Source organism: Podarcis vaucheri (assembly GCF_965113315.1).
Source record: "Podarcis vaucheri genome assembly, chromosome: 3".
Taxonomy (NCBI): domain Eukaryota; kingdom Metazoa; phylum Chordata; class Lepidosauria; order Squamata; family Lacertidae; genus Podarcis; species Podarcis vaucheri.
The window spans coordinates 8,506,916-8,531,892 of record NC_138761.1 but is presented as its reverse complement, the minus strand read 5'-3'; the positions used below and the strand labels follow the sequence as shown (position 1 = coordinate 8,531,892).

General features: G+C 44.4%; 1 long non-coding RNA gene across 1 annotated transcript; it reads right to left on the bottom strand.

Annotated features, from left to right (window-relative positions):
* Positions 1-150: 150 nt before the first annotated feature.
* Positions 151-8,173, bottom strand: LOC309529772. Its single transcript, XR_014218440.1, has 3 exons — positions 8,054-8,173; positions 6,656-6,773; positions 151-287 (listed from the first exon to the last, which is right to left on the bottom strand). It is a non-coding gene; the product is annotated as an uncharacterized lncRNA (long non-coding RNA).
* Between the last annotated feature and the right edge of the window lie 16,804 nt (positions 8,174-24,977).

Genomic DNA, 24,977 nt, shown 5'->3' with positions numbered 1-24,977 from the left:
TTCTAAAGAACAGGCATGGATGACCTGAACTTTAGAAATAAAAAGATTTCTGTAGCTTTGCAAATTGTCCACAATGGGTATCCATGTCTCAGAAAGGCATAAACCAACACACATTTTCCAGCAACATATCAAATATTTATTCATAATAGTACACACATTTTCACAAAATTCCCACATCGTGGAAGTATTTCCGCAGGCCAAATCAGCAGCACGTCAATCTCATTTTTTGGGTTATATCCGTTGCTAAAAGAAGCAGGTGTTTCTTTCCATTTTAATTGGAAGGATTTCTGAATAAAGGAAAGACATTTCTTTAGTGATTCACATGTTTAAGTGTTAATAGAGAGAGTACACACAGACACATTTATGTAGGCTGAACTGGGGTGGGGGGTGGGAGAGAAACTCAACACCAGGGTCTGAATGTGGCCTTCCAGACCTCTCCATCTGACCCTTGGCAGCTTGATCTACACATTCTCTTTCAAAGTAACACAAAATACTGGATCTGCTTTGCCTGCCAGGAACGTGTCCTTGAACTAATCCCTTCCTCTTGCTTGGAAGGAAGATAGGGAGATGCATGCATGCATGCATACAAAAGTCAGAATTATTCTCGTTGCCACACCCACATTTGTCTCTGGTTCCATGCACCAATGGGATGGGGCCCTTGGATGGATTCTCAAAAGGAAAGATGGATCTTGTTTTTTAAAAAACATCTCACCACACATGGCCTCAATGTACTGCAGACCCTCCATGTGTCCCTCATTTCTAGGGACAGTCCCAAATTCACAGTTTCAGATTTGATCCCGCTATGTCCCACTTTTTCTGAGGACATCCCTATTTTTATTGGAGACATGTTGGAGGGCGTGGTATGATGTCCCTATTTTCATTGGAAGGTATGGAGTTATATGACCCACGAGTCAAGGACATAAGTAACTATATATCCTTTAGAAGACATCTGAAGGCAGCCCAGTATAGAGTAGTTTTAAAATGTTTTACGTTTTATTACATTTTTATGTATGATGGAAGCTGCCCAGAGTGGCAAGGGCAACTAAGTCAGATGAGCGGGGTATAAATGATATAATTATTATTATGATGGAATAGGACATTTCCATTTCCATCAGAGAAATGTTTGAGGGTATGTGCATTGTGTGTGTGGCTAAAAACATAGTTTAATGTTGATGTTAGGGGCTATGAAATATAATCAATAGCATTAAAGTAAGTTTTCCACTTATTCGCATTCACCCACCTACCCCAACTCCTCCAGGTAATCATAAAAAAAGTTCATTTCCTTATTCTTTTTCTAAAGGTGTCTGAACATTGACTCATATCTAAGTTGTCTTGGACTACAATACCTACAATATGGACAGGGATATGGGAACTTGTAATCCGAAACATCTAAAGGGCACAAGGTTTCGGATGGTTTGCACTTCATTACTTGTAAATAAAGCAAATGCTTTAAAAATGGCCCAAATCATACATGATTCTTACTGCTTGGGGAAATGGGAAGTATATGGTGGTATTTTAAGTTTTGTTGCAACCATATTAGAAAACTCTTAGTGAGACATCAAGTTGAAGAGAAAATGTATATTAATGAAAGTGAGTGTAAAAATAACATAACACATACGTTGAGCATAGAATCATAGAATCATAGAATCATAGAGTTGGAAGAGACCACAAGGGCCATCGAGTCCAACCCCCTGCCAAGCAGGAAACACCATCAGAGCACTCCTGACATATGGTTGTCAAGCCTCTGCTTAAAGACCTCCAAAGTAGGAGACTCCACCACACTCCTTGACAGCAAATTCCACTGTCGAACAGCTCTTACTGTCAGGAAGTTCTTCCTAATGTTTAGGTGGAATCTTCTTTCTTGTAGTTTGGATCCATTGCTCCGTGTCCGCTTCTCCGGAGCAGCAGAAAACAACCTTTCTCCCTCCTCTATGTGACATCCTTTTATATATTTGAACATGGCTATCATATCACCCCTTAACCTCCTCTTCTCCAGGCTAAACATGCCCAGCTCCCGTAGCCGTTCCTCATAAGGCATCGTTTCCAGGCCTTTGACCATTTTGGTTGCCCTCCTCTGGACACGTTCCAGTTTGTCAGTGTCCTTCTTGAACTGTGGTGCCCAGAACTGGACACAGTACTCCAGGTGTGGTCTGACCAGAGCAGAATACAGTGGCACTATTACTTCCCTTGATCTAGATGCTATACTCCTATTGATGCAGCCCAGAATTGCATTGGCTTTTTTAGCTGCCGCGTCAAACTGTTGGCTCATGTCAAGTTTGTGGTCAACCAAGACTCCTAGATCCTTTTCACATGTACTGCTCTCAAGCCAGGTGTCACCCATCTTGTATTTGTGCCTCTCATTTTTTTTGCCCAAGTGCAATACTTTACATTTCTCCCTGTTAAAATTCATCTTGTTTGTTTTTGCCCAGTTCTCTAATCTGTCAAGGTCGTTTTGAAGTGTGATCCTGTCCTCTGGGGTGTTAGCCACCCCTCCCAGTTTGGTGTCATCTGCAAATTTGATCAGGATGCCCTTGAGTCCATCATCCAAGTCGTTGATAAAGATGTTGAATAAGACCGGGCCCAAGACAGAACCCTGTGGCACCCCACTAGTCACTCTTCTCCAGGATGAAGAGGAACCATTGATGAGCACCCTTTGGGTTCGGTCAGTCAGCCAGTTACAAATCCACTGAGTGGTAGCATAGTCAAGACTGCATTTTACCAGCTTCTTTACAAGAATATCATGGGGCACCTTGTCAAATGCCTTGCTGAAATCAAGGTAGGCTACATCCACTGCGTTCCCTTCATCTACCAGGCTTGTAATTCTGTCAAAAAATGAGATCAGGTTAGTCTGACATGACTTATTTTTCAGAAATCCATGCTGACTATTGGTGATCACAGCATTCCTTTCTAGGTGCTCACAGACTGTTTGCTTAATGATCTGCTCCAGAATCTTCCCTGCTATTGATGTCAGACTGACTGGGCGGTAATTATTTGGGTCCTCTCTTTTCCCCTTTTTGAAAATAGGGATAACATTTGCCCTCTTCCAGTCTGCCGGGACTTCGCCTGTTCTCCAGGAATTCTCAAAGATGACTGCCAGTGGTTCTGAGATCACATCTGCCAGTTCTTTTAATACTCTTGGATGCAGTTCATCTGGCCCTGGAGACTTGAATACATCTAAACTAGCCAAATATTCTTGTACTATCTCCTTAGTTATTCTGGGCTGTGTTTCCTTGGCTGAATCATTTGCTCCAAATTCTTTAGGTCGGGCATTGTTTTCTTTATTGGAGAAGACTGAGGCAAAGAAGGCATTGAGGAGTTCAGCCCTTTCTGTGTCCCTTGTTTGCATTTCACCATCTTCTCCTCTGAGTGACCCCACTGTTTCTTTGTTCCTTCTTTTGCTACGAACATACCCATAAAAGCCTTTTTTGTTGCTTTTAACCTCTCTAGCAAGCCTGAGTTCATTCTGTGCTTTAGCTTTTCTGACTTTGTGTCTACACGTGCTGGCTATTTGTTTGAATTCCTCTTTGGTGGTTTCCCCCCTTTTCCATTTTATGTACAAATCCTTTTTTAATCTTAATTCAGTTAAAAGTTCTTTAGATAGCCACCCTGGCTTCTTTAGGCACCTTCCATGTTTCCGTCTCATTGGTATTGCCTGACGTTGTGCTTTTACTATCTCCCTCTTAACAAACTCCCAGCCATCATGAACTCCCTTTCCTTTTAGTATTGTTGTCCATGGGATCTCACCCAGCACTTCCCTAAGTTTTATGAAGTCGGCTTTCTTAAAGTCAAGAAATTGAGTCCTAGTATGCTTGGCTGCTCCTTTCCGCTGTATAGTAAACTTCAGAAGAGCATGATCACTTGCGCCTAATGATCCTTCCACTTCTACCCCACTAACCAGGTCATCAACATTGGTTAGGACCAGATCTAAAATGGCTGTTCCTCTTGTTGCTTCTCCCACTTTCTGGACAATGAAGTTGTCTGCAAGGCCAGTGAGGAATCTGTTGACCTTATGCTCTTGGCTGAGTTTGACGTCCAACAAATATCCGGGTAATTGAAGTCCCCCATTACTACTATCTCCCTTCCTTTTGCATGCTTGGCCATCTGTTCCAGGAAGGCATCATCTATGTCCTCCGTTTGGCTTGGGGGTCTATAGTAAACTCCCACAATGAGGTCTCTGTTATTCTTCTCTCCCTTAATTTTGACCCAAATGCTCTCACTTTGGCTTTGAGGATCTAAATCTTGGATCTCTTCACAGGTATACACATCCCTGACATATAACGCCACTCCTCCTCCTTTCTTGTCTGGTCTGTTTCTCTGAAATAGATTGTATCCCCCCATTATTACATTCCAATCATGGGACTTATCCCACCAGGTTTCAGTGATGCCTATTATGTCATATTTAGTTTGCTGTACCAAGAGCTCAAGCTCATCTTGTTTATTTCCCATGCTTTGCGCATTAGTGTACAGACATTGAAGTCCATTAATCATTCCCCCGTGTCTCTTATTTAAGGATTTTTTCCTCCCACCACTAGGTCCGCGTGCTGTTTGCTCCATTTGGTCTATGACATTTGGATGATCATCTTCATTAATTGATAAACTCCTACCTTCAGGAGCACTGTCTCCCTCCCCCACATTAGTCAGTTTAAAGCCCTCCTGATGAGGTTTCTGAGATTTTTGGCAAAAACATTTCTCCCAACCGTTGTGAGGTGCAGCCCATCACTCGCCAGAAGTCCATCTTCAAGAAACTGCAGTCCGTGATCTAAGAATCCAAACCGTTCCTGTTTACACCATTTGCGAAGCCAGCTGTTCACTTCCACTATTTTCCCCTCTCTCCCTGGGCCACGTCATTCAACTGGGAGGACAGATGAGATGACAATTTGTGCATTTAGTTCCTTCAATTTCCTGCCGAGAGCCTCGTAGTCTCTTTTGATCTTCTGGAGGCTATTGCTTGCAGTGTCATTGGTTCCCACATGAACCAAGAGGAAGGGGTATTTGTCAGTGGGTTTTATGATTCCTTGCAGTCGTTCAGTTACATCTTGGATCTTAGCCCCGGGGAGACAGCACACTTCCCGAGACATCTTGTCAGGCCCACAGATCACTGCTTCTGTTCCCCTCGGTAGGGAATCCCCTATCACCACTACACGCCTCCTCTTGGGTTTGGTCGGGGTTCCTCCGTGAGCTGTCCGTTCCAAGGTCGCCTGCACATTCCCTGAGGACTGACTTTGCTGCTCGTCTTCATATACCTGATCGACTGTAATGAGGGAGAGATCCTCAAATGGAGTCTGCTCTTCGTCTTCCATGCTAGGGGAGAGGACCTCAAAGCGATTGTGTATTTCTAAACAATCAGAGTGAACCCTGGGCCTCCTACTTCTTTGAGTCACGTTTCTCCATATATCTGGCTCCTGTGTTGGTGAACTAGACTCCTTCTCAGGGGAGTCCCCTGTCTCCTCCCTGGTGGAGACGGTGTGCTCTGTTGCTTCCAAGAAGAGCTCCAGCTCTCTAATTCTTTGGAGCGCAGCTACACGTTCCTCCAGTTGCTGGACTTTGTCTTTTAAGAGGGCAATCAACATGCAATTGCTGCAGGTAAAGCTGCCTGCAACCTTTGGCAAGATGGCAAACATTGCGCAGGAATCGCAGGCGACTGCAGCTGTTCCCTGCCCTTCCATCTTGAGATCGTGTCGTTGGGGGTGGCTACAGAGGTCCTCCATCATAAAAAGCTTGAAGACAGGACAAATAAGTTCCCGCACAAAAACAAAACAAAACCTAGGTCTCCCCCAACAAACGTTTGAGACTAGCTCCCCTAAATCTAAAAGATGGATATAACTGCACGCGCCGCTAGGCACGCGCCGCTGCCCTGCAAACTCTGATAAGCTCCTCCCACAGCTAATCCCCTGCCTCAACAGAAACCCTGCCCCCTCTGACCTTTACACAGGGAAAACAGCTAATCAGCCACAAAGAAACACACAAGAAAACCCTTTTTGCTCCTTCTTCAACTGCTGCCCTCCAAACTCTGATAAGCTCCTCCCACAGCTAATCCCCTGCCTCAACAGAAACCCTGCCCCCTCTGACCTTTACACAGGGAAAACAGCTAATCAGCCACAAAGAAACACACAAGAAAACCCTTTTTGCTCCTTCTTCAACTGCTGCCCTCCAAACTTAGCAGTCCCTTCTAAGCTTTACAAAGTTTTGTATTGAAAAAAATGCAATTGAAAAAGGATATGAAATAAATGTTGCCCACTAACTGGGAGCAGATAATCAACGTTAAACGCCTAGTGGCAAATCGGCCGGGTAAATCTGAAGCCTACTATACAAAATATCTTCTGGACTTCAAGTCTAATGATATCACAGTGGCCATGGCAAAGTTTCTTTTGGTAGTCATACATTTCAAAGACCATCATACTTAAAACTAAACAAATATTCTCTTGGTCTTCCTTTCCCAGGGGGTTTCCTGTGTGAATCTGTATTCTGAATCTCTGTTATGGACCGCAATAAAGATGAATAATTAATCAATGGGCATAAATTTAAACATGAGAGAGAGAAAGAAAGAAGTCAGGTCGTTTTAAATTTCGAGGTTAATTTGCTTTAAGCATTTTATTTTATCAATACATGTTCCATTTGAGTTCCATGGATTTGAAAAACCAGGAAGGAAACTTACGGTACACAGCATATGGTCTCTCCAGGACAAACTGCGCTCCGCATGATCCTCTCACATTCAGTCCCACAAGTCCCACCAATAGTCTCACATTGACGAGGTTCCCCTCCATGGACAAATCCTAGAAAGAGAAATTTTATTTTATTGTATGAAGGCATTTCCATATTCTGCCATTCCTGACCCCATTATCACCCGCCATTGCAACTGCTTCTTTGACCTTCAGTGGACTACCTTTTAACCCTCTCATAAGAATACCAGAGCTCAACATGTATTGCCCTTCTGAATTTTCAGATGATTTAAATTCAGCATTCATAAGGTGTTACTATGTCTGCACTGAGCTTTCCACTTTGGGAATGACACTGGAACGTAATGGATTACATGTTTCCTTCAGTGAACAGGGCCAATCCTCTGGAGAAGCAGTTGCCTCAAATGGCAATCTGGAAGGGATAGCAGATTTGCCTCTGGCTGCTGCCCTCACCTTCCTGCCTCCTTGGCCACGGCAGTGACACCTCCTCATCCCTGGGACAGTTTCTTCAGTAATGCAGGAAAGCTTTCCTTCTCCTACTCTTCCCATCCCTTCTCCAGTTCCTCCTCTATCCTTTCTGACTCTCCCAGTTTTCTGGTCTGAAATCCTCACTTGGCTTGGCTGCTTGGCTTGCAGTATTCAAGGTTTCAATGCGGGGTGACATCCAGGAAGGGGCTTAGTACTTCCCAACAGCTTGTACCATATCAGTAAGTGCTAAGTGGAATGGAGAACTGAACCTTGCCCTACAGCTATGTCAACCCTGCCTTGCCTACAGCAGCCAATAAAGTTTTGGCTTGATTTTAAACCAATGTCTGGTGTCTTGTCTCTGTTATTTCAGGGCTCTCACAGGTCACACAATCACCTTCCAGGGCAAACCTTTTCCCTGACTCCCCTTGTTTGTTCTTCAATATTTTCTGCCAATGAACTTTATTTGGTCACATAAGACTTTGCACTTCATACGGCAGCAAAAGCCAAATATTTATCAATATCAGACAATCCTTTATATTGGAAATCCTTATCTCGTGTTCAAAACGCATTTACACACACCCTCATAAATCTGGAAAAGGCAGCATAGCAAAGAGATGGTGTGAACAGGATTGGATGATGGGGCAGATTCTGAGAAGGGTAACAGCATGATCAATAGATCAAGGGAAACAAGAATGAAGGAGGGAAGTGTTGAGAGTAGATGCAGAAGGAGAGAAAGAGAGAGGTTTAGAAAGGGAGAGAAGAGGGAACAACATAGATCAAGCCATATGGCTTTCATATTAGCCTTGAAGGAAAAGTCTTTAGCAGAAGTGGAGGAGAAAGCCATGTTAGTTAACGAACCCCAATTTTCACATCATCTCTGAAAATTCTGATTTTGATGTATGGCTTACCTGGAGAAGCTAAGAATGTCCCTGAAAGAGCAATGATGTAAAAGATGCTGATCTGCATTGCTGAAGTTTGACTGGGAATGCCAAGTTGGAAACCAAAGAAGGGAGACCAAGAGTGCTCTCAATTTCCTGTGCCATCCAAAAGATTGCATGCTCACGTATTTATAGGTCTGCAAACGGCACTTACACGTCAGCCCTAGGATTTGGTATCCTAAAAGCATTGGATGTGTTGGCAGGAAGTCCAGTACTCCTCATGAAGTCTTGGAGCACCAAAAAGAAGTAAAATACAGCTCAAGACAGTAATTTTAGTGTTTTCATTAACTGAACAGTATGTACAAATTAGTATGGTGAGCACTTTGGGCTCTTTGTCTTAAAACAAAGTTTCCTTGTTGTTGTTATTTTAAAGAACAAGGCCACATTTAGAATTCGGGGGGGGGGACTCCAACTGGGCAAAATATCAGGATTAGTTTGGCATGCACTTTCGGTTGATGAGGCAGTCATCAGGTTTTCTGGCACCACTGCTCCCATGACTGGCAAGATGATGTGACCAAAAGAAGACGAAGCAGAGTTTGGATTTGATATCCTGCTTTATCACTACCCAAAGGAGTCTCAAAGTGGCCAACATTCTCCTTTCCCTTCCTCCCCCACAACAAACACTCTGTGAGGTTAGTGGAGCTAAGAGACTTCAAAGAAGTGTGACTAGCCCAAGGTCACCCAGCAGCTGCATGTGGAGAAGCGGAGACGTGAACCCGGTTCACCAGATTACGAGTCTTCCGCTCTTAACCACTACACCACACTGGTTCTCAAAAGGAGACCCTTGTTGGATCAGACCAAAGGTTCATCCAAGATCCTGTTCTGACAGTGGCCAACCAGATGCACATGGGAAGCCCACCAACAAGACATAACCACAGTAGTGCGCCACACCCACAAGTGGTATTCAGAGGCTCTAATTATCCTCTCTGGGTGTTGGACCCCTGCTGCTGCTCTAGAAAATGGAGATGGAGATGGAGCTGATACTGTATATTCAATGACAAGGCAACCTGGTATTGGTTTACCTTCTTCCTGCCTCATTTGGTTTATTGTTAAAGGCAACAATGACTGCCAATGTAAGCATGTACAAAGTAGTAGAAGACTACAATGCACTACAAATATTACAAGCTAAGTCCAAAGAATGAATACAAGTTGTGGCAACAAGGAAAGCAGCAATGCTCTCTTCAGATCATAGTGGAGGAAATCTCCAAAGTTGCACCTCATTTTGTGCTTCTTCCTACCAATTGAAGAATATGCATGGACTGCAGCCATGGACCCAGTAATTTTTCCAAGATTTTTCTTCCTCTCAGGAAAGCATGATTCCTGTACATCATACTATGATGCTATTGTGTGTCCCTGAACACTTTCCATATGAAGAAGAAGCATGAAAAATATTTAAAATCCTCATTTTGGGATCACAGCAACAGGAGTGAAATCCCATTAGTTTACTCAAATGGCGAGGTGCATGGTAGAAATTTTAGCTTTGCCACATACAGTCAGGAGGGGTGGGACAGGCATGGTTCAGGGTCCTTAATATAAGTACTATACAATATATCTCTGTATCCAGGGAACCTTGAAAAGTTCCTTCAGCTAATGTACTGCCCAGTGCTTCCTCTCCCTGGAACACCTTATCTCTTGAAGAATAAGGCACGGTGCTTTTCTTTCATCATTCTCCTTCTCAATGGGACATTAATCCAAAAAGCGTACATGTAAGAATATGTTAAGTTTTGAACATTAAGTCTTGGACATTAGGTTTTGCAGAAGCTAAGGACATCAAGTCTCTTAGAAGACAGGGAAGTTGTAATGTGTTCTGCTGTGGTTTTTCTCTCTTGCTGTAGAATTTGAGATCCCCTTCCGGCTTCAACCATGTGGACTGGCATTATTCACCTTGCCCATTCAAAAATAAAATAAAATCTTTAATAATTATTGACATTTGTCAGTGGTAATCCTAAGGAGTGTTTGGGTGGTGGAGAATTCTGTTTCACCATTGGCATCTAAGTAAAAATATAAAAAGTTATGGTATTATTATTATTATTATTATTATTATTATTATTATTAATTGAAGTTCTCACCCTGGCCACTAGGGGTATTTTGTATATAGTTTCCACTTAGGTCCACGTAAATTAATTTAGGCGGGAAACCCTGGGTTTCCTGCCTGTTGGCGACGATTATGCTGAGGCTCAGACGATCGTCACCCACCGAGGGGCGTTCCGGTGCTGCCAGCTACAGTTCGGGGTGAGTGTGGCTCCTGGCATCTTTTAAAGCCTCATGGAGCATCTCCTGCAGGGGCTTCCAGGCACGGTACCACATTTCAATGATGTGTTGGTATCCACAGACTCAAATCAGCAGCTGTTTGAGCGCATCCGCACCGTGCTGACCAGGTTCCAGGAGGTCAGGCTCAAGGTGGGGGGGGGAGGTGCCAGATTGCCGTTCCACAGGTGTTATTCCTGGGCTACCTTATTGATGCTTCTGGTCTTCACCTGACGGCATCCAAGATCCGAGCCATTCAGCAGGCCCTGATTCCAAAAAGCAAGGCAGAGTTGCAGGTGTTCCTGGGGCTGTTGAACTTCTGCAACATGTTCCTGCCCCACAAAGCAATGCTAGCCAAGCCTCTACACCGCCTCCTCAGCATGAAGGTACCGTGGTCCTGGAGTCATCGAAAAATGGTGGCTTTTGACGCAGTCAAAGCCTTCCTCTCATCAGACACTGTGCTGGTACAGTACAGTGAAGCCAGGCCGCTAGTCCTCGCCTGCAACGCCTCGCCCTTTGGCATCGGCGCCGTCCTCAGTCAACAGTTTCCAGATGGTAGGGAAGCACCGCTTGCCTACTTCTCCTGCATGCTGTCTCCAGCTGAATGGAATTACAGCCAGCTCAACAAGGAGGCACTGGCACTTGTGGCTGGAGTAAAGAGGTTCCACAGGAGAACCTTCAACCTCATCACCACAAACCGCTCCTGGGCCCCCTCGCCGGTGATCGACCAACTCCACCGGTCATCTCGCCACGCATGCTGCAATGGATTGTCCTTCTGGCAGCTTACAGCTACCAGCATGTCCATTGCCCGGGAAAATCGATGGGCCACGCCGACGCTCTCAGTCGTTGCCCTCTTCCAGCGCTTGTGGAAGACCCGGCTCCTGCTTCATTACTCCTCCTAAATGAGGACCTCCCAGCAGACCAGTATTGGCCACCGATGTAGCCTCTGCATCTGCCCAGGACTGCACCATCAACATCTGCCATGCCCTAACAGCACAATTTCCCCTGGCCAGCAATGGGCAGGCAGAGAGAATGGTGTGCTCAGCAAAAGAGGCACTGGCGTGCCTGGAACAGAGGGGCTGGCATGAGCGGGTCACTGAATACTTGCTCGTGCAGCACGTCACCCCTCATGTAGCCACAGGCCGGAGCCCGGCCAAACTGCTTATGGGCTGCCACCTCCGGTCTCCACCTGACCGTCTGGACTTTGGTGTGGCTGAGCCCCCAGGCTGTACTAACGTGCCGTGATCCATTATTCCAGGGAATCAGGTTTTTGCTTGGAACTTTGTGGGGGACATTCCATGGGTGCCGGCCATTGTAGTGGGAGTCATGGGGCCCCGTTTGTACCAGGTGGCACTCGAGAATGGACGCTTGTGGCGCCGGCACATAGACCAGCTAAGGTGCAGGGTTGGGGATTTGAACACTACTGCTGTGCCCCCAACTGTGGCCCCAGCTCCAGTGCGGTCACTAATGGAAGGCGAGGCTCTACCTACATCTTCCTCACAAACTGTGGGCATGGAGCCAAGCTGTTTCAGTGGGTCTGCCTGGCTATCCAGAGACTTGGAGAACTGCCGTGCCTGACTATCCACCAAGTTTGCTTGTGGCGGTTCCTTCGACAGCAGCAGAGCCAGGGAACTCGGGGTCAATACCACATTTGGTCACACCACAGTCGCTTCCAGAATCGGGCGGCCACCCAGACTCTGGTACTGGCCCTCGGTGGTCTGGCAGGGTTTCCAAGTGCCCGCTTATTTAAAAGACTATGTTCACCAGAAAAACTGCACATGTAAAGCTATAGGGTCAATTAATATGCTTATGTGCCTTACTGAAACCAATTAGGGTATTGCTGTATGTAATGGAACCACTATGATTGTAACAAATGCCTTACTTTGGTGGGGAGGGGCATTATGTATTGAGGTTCTCACCCTGGCCACCAGGGGTATATAGTTATCACTCAAGTCCACGTAAGTTAATTTAGGCAGGAAACACTGGGTTGTTATTGTTACAATATCGACATCTGGCTGCCTATAAAAGCAGGCTGGCTGAGCTATTTGCAGTTCAGTTTAGTTCCAGCTTAGTATAAAGAACCACTTGGTGAAATCTCTGTGTCGACTGCTATGTCCACCACCAACAACAAAAGAACAACAACAACAACAACAACAACAACAACAACAACAACAATGTATAGCATTTGGCTGGGCCTCCCCAGCCACTCTGGGTGGCTTCCAACAGAATATTAATAACATAATAAAACATCAAACTTAAACATCTGTCCTCAGATGTCTTCTAGAAGTCAGATAGTTGTTTATTTCCTTGACATCTGATGGGGGAGCATTCCACAGGGCAGGCGCCACCAAAACTCATAGCAATGAATGGGAATGGGGAAAGCACAACTTTGTTCTTAAGAGATATAATTTGGTCCTGGATAACTACTGGAGGTGGAACTAAAATGCAGAGCAGGTTTAACACAGATAGGGTAGCTTTTCATAGCAAATGTTCCTATAAACAGGTACTAGTCAAAGCTTGTAACCTGTACACAGCCCTCTGACCTCTCAAGGGTGGAGGGGTGAGTCATGCAAAAGCCAATTTCACATTAAAGGGAAAGGCTGGGTGATGAAGCACATTTACAACTTGAACGTTGGGTGTGTATCTAAAATGTCACTTAGGCTCCTAGCCTCCTGGATTATGTTCAGAAAGTAAGTGAGCTAGTATCTTTGTTACAAGCCTGCTAAACAGAGGGCCTCTTCTAAGGGCAGTTCTGCACTTCCTTTCAGGCAGTTCCCATCCATCCCTGGGTAGAATCTCCAGCAGAATCAGAGAATTCTAAGGAACCTCAAAGGCCCAAAGGAAAGGAATCCACTCATATACCATCCGTTCAGCCCCTGCACCAAACCCACTAATCACGGATTGCCTATCATCAACAGGGACAGTAACCCTAACCCTAACCATAACCCTAACCCTAACCCTAACCCTAACCGTAACCCTAACCCTGTCAATGACAGCATCCCACTCAGAAGTTTTTTATAATACCACAGAGAAATGTGTTAATATAGATGAAGTGGTGGCTTTTGGCCAACTGATAGCCAAATGGCATTTAAACCACTTTGGGGAGTGTTGGCAGAAAACTTGTTCAGAATTTTTGGTATACCCATAGAGAACAAACATGGAGGATCTGATGGTTTCCTTAACTTTACAAATAAAAAGCTTTGTGAAACTTTGCAAATCTTCTGCATTAGTGGATTCACATCTCACAAGAACACAAACCCACACACATTTTCCAGCAACATATTACATTTTATTCAAAATAGTATACAGGGTTGTTGTTGTTGTTTCAAAAAATTCAATTCCACTGAAGTATTTTCTGGAAGCAAAACAACAGCAGATCAATCTGTTCATCTGGGTAATATCAGTTGCTGAAATAAGTAAATGTTTCTCTCCACCTTACCCTGTACCAAATCTGTAGTGAGAGAAAAATATATATTCTGTAATCACTAGGTTTATGTGTTAACACAAAGAGACAGTACACACACACACACACACACACACGGGGGGGGGGCACTCCATAAGCAACAAACTTTCATATCACAAAAATGCCAGTGACTTGTTTATTAATTTTGACAATTTCTCAAATGAAAATTTACAAATGAGCAAATTTGACTGAACATTCAACTAATATGCAGCACTAAATCTGACTTTTAAAATGCACGGGGGGGGGGGGAGAATGCAAAACAAAACAGCACATCCACCACTGGATTGGGGCCCTCAGGCTGAATACTTCCCTCACCCCTGACCTCGATACAGTGTGTGTGCTGCAAAAGATGTAGTTTAGTGTTACATGCAAGGTGCCTTGGAATAATTTCCATTCCCAGGATTGTGATATAAATAAGTTAATTTTTTTTTTTTACTTATTCTTATTTGGGTAAGGTGTGTTGCATTCAGGCTCATTAGTGCAAAATCCTTTAATTGCACTGCAATCTTCAGTAGATTGTATTGGCTCTGTCCTCACTGCATGTGCTAGAAAAAGAAAACATTGATTAAGGGATTCCTCCATTCTTACTTGATAATTATAGATCATCACCACCTGCTGCTGCTGCTTTGGAATGGAACGGACTACCCTTTAACGCTACAATAATAATAATACTGAAGTTGAGCATGCATTTTCCTCTGGTTTTCTGTACTTTGGGGTGGCAATGCGTTATATGAGAGGTTTTATAGGACAAAAACAGCACTTTGAATTGGCCCCAGAAACTAATTGGCAGCCAGTGCAGTCAGGATTACTGTTATATGCTCAAACCACCTTGTTTCAGTGAGCAACCTGGCTACTGAATTCTGCACCAGTAGAAGTTTCTGAGCCACCTTCAGAGACAACCCCATGTATTACATTGGAGTAGTCTAACCCAAAGGTCAGCGTAGCATAGACAACAGAAGTTAGGCTATCCTTGTCCAGGGAGGTGCAAGGCTGGGCCACCAGCCAAAGCTGATGGAAGACACTCTGGGCCACTGAAGCCACCTGACCTTCAAGCAACAGCAAATGATACAGAAATGCCCCCCCCCCAGCTAAGTACCAGCTCCTTCAGAGGGCGAGCACTAGTAAAAAGCACTAGTAAAAGCAAGCACTAGTAAAAAGCAAAAAGGGGGAATTTCCAGTTTTGCACAATTGGCATGCATGTCCCTTCTTACATGCACGCTGAAAATAGTGCCGGAGATGAGCAGGGCGCAATGGAGAATCCCCACTTACTTGCATCCTGGTGAGGTGCACAGGGGACCAGAGCGGAACCCGCAGAAAAGTGGGGATTGCCTGTACAGTGGTACCTTGGTACTCAAACGACTTGACTCCTGAACAAATCGGCTCCCAAATGCAGCAAACCCGGAAGTAAGTGTTCGGGTTTGTGAACGTTTTTTAGAAGCCGAATATGGGTGGTCAAGGGAGCTGTGGACTCAAAAAGATTGAAAACCACTGCCATATGTGCCTGAGAGTCATGAACACATCTGCCCCATGTAGAGAAACACAGCATGAGTACTAACTCAGACAGCTGGGAGCAGTCCTCCTCCCGCTCTTTCTGACACAGAATGGAATGTTGATAAGGCGTTAGCAGAGAGTGGGGGGATGAAAAGTCAGCTCGCTCAAGCACAGGCAGACTTGGAAAACAGGAGGAATAGCATTTCCTCACTGGAAGAGGAGGCAGTTAATCATCTGAACCCAAAGACTTGATTTATGGGGAATGTATTAGATAGGAAGCAAACCCAGAAAGGTAAGGGTTATAGGTTCAGGATGTTCTGCAGAACCAGGAAGCATTCTTCAGAAGGGTCAACTGATTCGTAAGCCACAGACATTCAGTTAGACTTCCGAGGCTAATTGTGTGTTAAATCTTCAAGCTAAATACGACTTGCTTGCTGTGTTATCAAGATGACAGCCTGGGCTCCTGACACTGAGGACTGCCAGGAAACCGACCTGCCCATTAACCCAAATTCTTTAAACATTTTTACTAGAGCCAAGTAATTTCGTTCCAACATTTTTCTAACATTCATCAATTTTATAAAACAATCCTGATAGTAAAAAGAGAAATAAAAACAATCCAATCTTCATCCAGCGTCCCTTCCTCCTGGTCCCGGGTTTTGTCAGTCCTTTTAGAAAACTCTCTTTTAGAGCCTTTCTCAAATAACAAACATTTGCACACTTCATTCTCAATTTTGTCTTGTTTAAGATTGATAAGGCTCAACATGGCTTCCTTAGATTTAAAATTTTGAAGCAAGCTTGCATTTTTATTTTAGATGGCACATTTAAGATAATCAGCTGCTGAATGTTACCTAAGTACAATTTAAACACAGGAAAAGCGTTTCTCAAACACAAATTGAAGGGGGCTGTCAGAGTCCAGGCGGGACGTAAGCACCAATTGGGCTTCTTTCATGCCAGGGGTCTGAGGACTATTTTTCTTTTGATTGAGGTGCACCCATTTTCAATTAAAAGGGGTTTGGACCTGGGCAAAACTCCGAAGGGTCTGGAAAAGGGGAAACCTGGACAAAACTCCGAGGGGGGAAACCTGGGGATACCTTGACAAAACTCCGAAGGAGAACCTGGGAATACCTGGACAAAACTCCGAAGGGGAAACCTCTCTCACTCAATATCTGTTCTGGAACCCACAGCAACCTCCCTGCCTCTTACAATCTAACCCACAGTCCCTACTGAACGCTTGCACACTTGCAATGCCAGATTGAGACTCTGGAATATGAAAGATGGAAAGGAATTCAGCGCCCTTGCGTTCTCTATTCACAGGTCATTTTTAACACAGATCGCCATGGCAGAGGTGCGGCTGCGCTGGGAGTTAATAGTTTTGGGAATCATAGTTTTCAGTGCAGAAGAAATTGCACAACCTTTCTGGGCATAACTCCGAAGGAATAGGTTGGCATATAGAATTAAGTGGAAGAAATCACACACAACCTTTTGCTTGGGCATACTCCGAAGGGCTAGGGCTGGTGTTGAGATCGAGAGGACAGAAAGGAAGAGAAGGCAATTTTTTCACGAGTTAAAGTGAAGAAAGAAGTCAGGATTTGAGAAGTATAGGTTTGCTGTGGTTTGCAGAATCCCACCCCACTACCCATTTTTTCCTACTTATACTCACTTCGCAAGTGCTGTCCTGGTGATCCCGGGATCTTTTAACAGGTTGTTTAAGGCCGGCCTGATCAAGCGTTGCTTCCTCTGGTTAACCCCACTGAACCTCCAGTTATTTCCAGACCCTGGGATCGATGGAGGACTGGTTATTCCTCTTGGCAAACTGCCTGGTGCACGCTGGACCACCAGTCCTTCCTCGCTTCCAGAATCCGGGTAACCAAAAGTCCCTTCGTGCGTGGTCGCCATCTGTTGTACATAAAAATATGCCATTTTCCCTTATGGGGTATCCAAGAGCCCATATAGAGTCCTTACATAGGTTTCCTATTGGTAGGAGAGAAATACAGAGGTCAACCAGGGACTATTGAGAAGCAAAGCAGCTAGTAAGCTTGATCTTTATTGATCTGTTGCAAAAGCGTGCTCCCCTCACATGCAGGAAAGGAGGAGGACCCCAAAAAATGCTGTGCAAGGGCTTATAAAGACTTTTGAAATTCCCATCCTGTAGATCAAGACCACCCCCAGAAACATTATACATACATCACAGAAGGGGTGTAACCTAAGACCACCCCTCAGATACATCACAGAAAAGGTGGTCTTAAAAAACAGAAATTTCAATCTTGTTTTTCTCTTATCCTTGTTTATTTCCTGTCTGGCAGGTTACTTGATTGGATTGCTTGCGGAGCCTGGCCAGTCTTTTGTAGTGGTAAATAGTTCCTGGGCCAGGTCACAGGTTCACACCCTTATTCAAACACAGACATACCCTTAAGACAGGATTTGTGAAGGAAAAGACAATGGGGAGGCTTTTCCATTTTGACCTTGCAGAGAAAACATTTGGTCAGTTTAGGAATCAAAATGGTTCCAGGTTGGCCTTCCTGTGCTGATCCGTATATGTGCGGTTATGAACATTACCATATATCTAAGACCACAAAATTCCTATCACAGCTTCAAGAGGAGCAGTGGACCAAAATTTTCCTGCTACCGCATCCAGTACTTTTTGTACAGCACATCCTAGGGCTGACTTCCAAGTGCCATTTACAGACCTATAAATACGTGAGTATGCATTCTTTTTGATGACACAGGGAATTGATAGCACTCTTGATCTCCCTTCCTTGGTTTCTGACTTGAAATTCCCAGTCAAACTTCAGCAATGCAGATCAGCATCTTTTACATCATTGCCCTTTCAGGGATGCTCTCAGCTTCTCCAGGTAAGCCGTACATCAAAATCAGAATGTTCAGAGATGATGTGAAAATTGGGATTCAATAACGAAGATAGCCTTCTCCTCCAATTCTGCTGAAGACTTTCCCCTCAAGATTAAGATGAAGACTACATGCCCTCATCTACCTTGCTCTCTCCTCCTCCTTTTCTAGATCTCTCTCATTCTTTCTTCACACACCTCTTCTCTCACTCCTTCATTCTTGTTTCAGATGAGCAATTACTTCTGTCCTCCTTGGACTCTTCTACCTGCCCATCATCCTGTCTTGCTCAAGCCATCTCTTTACCATGCTGCCTGCTCTCGCTTATAAGGGTGTGTGTAGATGAGTTTGAGAGGTGGATTTCTAAAATAATGGGTTTCTTGTTCCTCTAACACTGATAGACATCTAACTTTGAACACCATACAAAATGCAAAGTGGCATGGGCTGGCGAATCTTTGGAAGAGAGGAAGCATTAGCAGAATAATATACGACCCCCTTCCCTTGTGATGAATTAATCTGTAGGTGTTTGGTTTCTCTGATTTCTCCTGCTCGCATTTCTGCACCAGTCTCTGATTTAAAAAAATAAAATAAATGATTCCACACAAAGCTGTGAACATACATTTGTGTGCATTTTCACTTAACATACAAATTTCTGTTCATCATTTCCCTCCATGTATGTCTTTTCACAAGCAATGCATTGTCACCAGAAAGTACACAAGGCAAACCAGAGGACAATGAAAGCTGAACTTCAGTATTATTATTAGAGGGTTAGAGGGTAATCCGTTCCATTCCAAAGGAGCAGCAGCAGGTTGCAATCTATAATTATCAAGTAAGAATGAATGAATCCCTTAATCAAACAATGTTCCCCCTTCTCTAGGACCTGCAGTTTGGGGGACAGAAAAATTATTAAGGTTTTTCTTTGGGAAGGATTTTTTAAAAAAGGAATTGTGGAGGTTTTAAATGAATTTTCACACACACCCCCAATTGTGCATGGAACAAAATCGGGCAAAAGTGCATCCGTCTCCAACCTGGTGCCCTCCATACATTATGGACTACAAGTCCCAGCATCCCTATTTGCTCTGATGGGGAAACAAAATAAAAACATTCAGTCCAGTAGCACCTTAGAGACCAACTAAGTTTGTTATTAGTAGGAGCTTTCGTGTGCATGCACGATGGGGGTTGATGGGTCTTAAAGCCCAAGACCACAAACATATGATTCAGTGTTCTGAAAAAGAAGAAGTAAAAAAAAAAAAAAAGAAGACTTATTTATATCACAATTCTTGGAATGGAAATTATTCCAAGGCACCTTGCATGTAACACTAAACTACATCTTTTGCAGCACACACACTGTATCGAGGTCAGGGGTGAGGGAAATATTCAGCCTGAGGACCCCAATCCAGTGGTGGATGTGCTGTTTTGTTTTTCATTCCCCCCCCCCGTGCATTATAAAAGTCAGATTTAGTGCTGCATATTAGTTGAATGTTCAGTCAAATTTGCTCATTTGTAAATTTTCATTTGAGAAATTGTCAAAATTAATAAACTACAAATAAACAAAATTAATAAACAATTAATAAACAAAATTAATAAACTAAAGGGAATTGTAAGGCACTAGCAGTCTGCCAAGAGAGGAAATCTACTAATCAGTGTCTGCCCCACTAATCAATGACAGCTTAGCACTTTGGTAACAGTTTATTGCACTGCAAACGCAACCCAAGCCCCCACACATTTCCCAGCAACATGTCACATATTTATTATTATATTATAGTTCCCCGCCCCAAAATAAATCCATTCCATTGAAGTATTTTTTGGAGGTCAATAACAGATTAATCCAGTTGCTTGGCTTTTGTCAGTTGCTGAAAGAATCAGATGGTTCTCTCCACTGAACACTGAAAAAAGAAAAGAGATTTCTTTCATAAAATCCGGGGTTTAGTTTTAACTGGGACATTACACATAATGCCTGGAGTGTGGGAATAAGCAAAGCAGCTTTATTCCTGCATTCAAGTGAAAATTTACAAAGGAATGAATTTGACTGAACATCCAGTGAATATTGTACATGAAATGTGAGTTTCAAAATATACAAAATAAAACCAAAAAAATAGAGCGTGAAACCATCTGAGATCTGAGCTTAAAAAATGTAACAGGAAAATAGAAGAAAGTCCTCCTAGCGCTGATAAGAATGTGTGGCTAGCGGCATGGGGGGGGGGAGGTCAAAGAGGCACTTGTTCTAGGCGCAAAAAAATTCAACACCTAGCACTGCTTTAACTTCAGCACCATTTTTTATTTAACTTGAGCACAATTTTTGATATATTGCCAACAAACATGGCAATTTCCTTAACTTTACGAATAAATAGATTTCTGTCGCTTTACAAATTGGCCATAACTGGCGATCCATATCTCACAAGCACACAAGTCTACATATATTTCCCAGCAAAGTTTTTATTCGAAATAGTACAGATTCTCTCCTCCGCCCCCTTTAAAAAATCTATCCCATAGAAGTATTTTCTGGAGCCGCCAAATAACAGATCAATCTAGTTGCTTGGGTATTTTTAGTTGCAGAAATAAGCTTATGTTTCTCTCCACTTTACTCAACTCTGAAGAAAGAAAAGAGATTTATTTTATGATTTCCAGGGTTATGTTGTTAATAGAGACATTACACAAAATGTTCTAAAGGGTGGAAATAAACCAACAGAGTTACAATGCAGCATTCAAGTGATGATTTACCAACAAGACAACAGACCAAAGCATCACAAAGACTTCTAAAGGGGTTACTCGCCCTCTGAAGGAGCGGGTACTTAGCTGGGGGGGGGGTGCATTTCTGTATCATTTGCTGTTGCTTGAAGGTCAGGTGGCTTCAGTGGCCCAGAGTGCCTTCCATCAGCTTTGGCTGGTGGCACCTCCTTGGAAAAGGATAGCCTAACGGGTTAGAGCTCAACGTCGAGCCTACCAAGTGGCAATGGCGACGGCGAAGAGGGCCTTCTTCGCCGCCTCCATTGCATCTGCAGAAAACAGCAGCAGGAGACTTTTTCAGGTGGTTCGCAATCTATCGGAACCACCTGTACCACCAGGGCCTGGTAGGGACCCCAAGATCTCCAGCAATGCTTTTGCAAAGTTTTTTGCAGATAAAATCGCTCAGATTCAGAAGGAGGTAGACTCCACCATGGGAGCAGGGCCAGGGCGGGAGAGTGCAAGAGTTCTGTCTGGTCCTGTTACATGGGATCAATTCCAATCTGTTACATCCGAGGATGTGGACAGGCTGCTTGGACAAGTGAAACCGACCACCTGTCTCCTTGATCCTTGCCCATCCGGGCTGATAAAAGCGAGCTGGGAAGGGCTGGGCGATGGGCTCTGCGGGGTGGTGAATGCTTCCCTCTGTGAGGGAGCCTTCCCAGACCCACTGAAAGAGGCGGTCATTAAACTGCTTCTTAAAAAGAACAACTTTAGATCCGGCCAATTTGGCCAACTATCGCCCAGTCTCAAATCTTCCATTCTTGGGCAAGGTGATTGAGCGGGTGGTTGCTGAACAACTCCAAGCACTCCTGGAGGAAACAGACCATTTGGATCCCTTCCAATCGGGATTCAGGCCTCATCATGGGACTGAAACTGCCTTGGTTGCGCTGGTTGATGATCTCCGTCGGGCTAGGGTCAAAGGTGAGAGCTGTTTCCTAGTTCTGCTGGATCTCTCAGCGGCCTTTGACACCATCGACCATAACATCCTTCTGGACCATCTAGAGGGGCTGGGAGCTGGGGGCACTGTCATACAGTGGTTCCGCTCCTTCCTCCTGGGCCGTGTCCAGAAAGTGGTGGTGGGGGATGAGTGTTCAGACCCCTGGGCTCTCACTTGTGGGGTGCCTCAGGGTTCTGTCCTCTCCCCCATGCTTTTTAATATCTATATGAAGCCGCTGGGAGAGATCACCAGGGGGTTTGGGCTGGGTGTTCATCAGTATGCAGATGACACCCAGCTCTACCTCTCCTTTAAATCAGAACCAGTGAAGGCGGTGAAGGTCCTGTGTGAGTGCCTGGAGGCGGTTGGAGGATGGATGGCAGCTAACAGATTGAGGTCGAATCCTGACAAGACAGAAGTAATGTTTTGGGGGGACAGGGAGCGGGTTGGTGTGGGGGATTCCCTGGTCTCGAATGGGGTAACTGTGCCCCTGAAGGACCAGGTGCGCAACCTGGGAGTCATTTTGGACTCACAGCTGTCCATGGAGGCGCAGGTTAACTCTGTGTCCAGGGCAGCTGTCTACCAGCTCCACCTGGTACGCAGGCTAAAACCCTACCTGCCCGCGAACTGTCTCACCAGAGTGGTGCATGCTCTGGTTATCTCACGCTTGGACTACTGCAATGCGCTCTATGTGGGGCTACCTTTGAAGGTGACCCGGAAACTGCAATTAATCCAGAATGCGGCAGCTAGACTGGTGACTGGGAGTGGCCGCCGGGACCACATAACACCGGTTCTGAGAGATCTGCATTGGCTCCCAGTACGTTTCCGAGCACGATTCAAAGTGTTGGTGCTGACCTTTAAAGCCCTAAACTGCCTCGGTCCTGTATACCTGAAGGAGCGTCTCCACCCCCATCTTTCAGCCCGGACAATGAGATCCAGCGCCGAGGGCCTTCTGGCAGTTCCCTCATTGCGAGAAGTGAGGCTACAGGGAACCAGACAGAGGGCCTTCTCGGTAGTGGCGCCCGCCCTGTGGAACACCCTCCCATCAGATGTCAAAGAGATAAATAATTACCTGACATTCAGAAGACATCTTAAGGCAGCCCTGTTCAGGGAAGTTTTTAATATGTAACGCTGTATTGTTTTTAACACTGATTGGGAGCCGCCCAGAGTGGCTGGGGAAACTCAGCCAGATGGACGGGGTATAAATAATAAATTATTATTATTATTACTAACTTCTGTTGTCTATGCTACGCTAACCTTAGGGTTAGACTACTCCAATTTAATACATGGGGTTGTCTCTGAAGATGATCCAGAAACTTCTACTGGTGCAGAATTCAGTAGACCCTTCTTTGTGTGAACAATAAAGTGGCATAAAAAAGTTAAAGGTAAAGAACCCTTGACAGTTAAGTCCAGTAGTGAATGACTCTGGAGTTGAGGCACTTATCTCGCTTTACTGGCCGAGGGAGCCGGTGTTTGTCTGCAGACAATTTTTTTCTGTTGTCTATGCTACGCTGACCTTTGGGTTAGACTACTCCAATGTAATACATGGGGTTGCCTCTGAAGATGGTTCAGAAACTTCTACTGGTGCAGAATTCAGTAGCCAGGTTGCTTACTGAAACAAGGTGGTTTGAGCATATAACAGCAATCCTGACTGCACTGGCTGTCAATTAGTTTCTGGGGCCAATTCAAAGTGCTGTTTTTGTCCTATAAAACTTTAAACAGATCAGGACTGTAATACCTCAAGGGCCTCCTCTTCCCCATACAAACTCCCCCAGACCATGCAACCATCATCTAAGACTCTTCTTTGTGTGAACAATTAAGTGGCATAAAAATGTTAAAGGTAAAGGACCCCTGACAGTTAAGTCCCGTAGTGAACGACTCTGGAGTTGCAGCACTCATCTTGCTTTACTGGCCGAGAGAGCCGGCATTTGTCGGCAGACAGTTTTTTTCTGGGTCATGTGACCAGCATGACTAAGCTGCTTCTGGTGAAACCAGAGCAGTGCACGGAAACACCGTTTACCTTCCTGCTGGAGCGGTACCTATTTATCTACTTGCACGTGCTTTCGAACTGCTAGGCTGGCAGGAGCTGGAACCGAACAATGGGAGCTCACCCCATCGCGGACCTCCGGAACAAATTAAGTTCATAACTAGAAGTACCACTGCATATGTGGTAATAAACCATATATCGCAATATAATGAACTGCCCTGAGACCTCTGGGTATACAGCGGTATATAAATTCAATAAATGAAATGAAATAATAACAACACGGTTGTGCCTCATTTTCAGAAGGAAACATAAACCCAGGGTAAGCACTTGTAACCCCTGGAATTTGCACCACTCAAAGATTGGGGTTTTGTGCAACAATATTAGCAATAAAGCTCAGCATGTTTTGGCGTTTTGAATGTTCAGATGCATCAAATGAAGCATTTGTATGGTAGGTGATGGATATTATCTCAGCATTGTACATTGCACTTCAGGGGTGACACTGAAAAGTGATGGACTATATGTTCCCCCATGCACACAGAGCTCCTGGGATGGGTGAGATCCGGATGGGGAGAAATTCATTTGGTGCAGAAGTCTAATGTGAACTTCCTTCCTTTGCATTTCCTGAGCCGATGTATGAACTGAAACACAGCCATCCTACTATGCAGCACACATGCCTTGCTACGTCACAATTTAGTTTACAGATTTTTTTTAAGTGTTTATTTTTTTTAAATGGTTTTATCACAACCCTGAAACCTCAGGGGCAAATCTAAATCAGGAGGAGGAGTAGAAAACAATGCAGCTATTATTGGATTTATTTTAGAGAAATATTTGGATAATAATGCCTTACATCAGGAGAGTTTTCTTGCAAAAACACATAGATTGAGTATAACTATGAACAGAAAAGCATCTTTTGGGTGAGAACGAACACCAATGATTGTTCACAGCTTTGTGTGAAAATTAGAAAAGAATCAGCAATTCTTTCAGAAATGGGGTAAACAGAGCAGAGAAACTGAAACTGGCATATTAATTTATCCCAAAGGTAGGAGTAGATGGATTATTCAGCTTACACTTTGCCCCTTCCAAATATGGGGTCTCCTTTCAGCTTTCCTTTGCCGGTTGTTATATAACTTCTCCTATGAGAAGGCCACATTCATTCTTGTTACCCAGTTTTGCATAAAGACTCTCCTCCTGCAAAAGAGGCGAG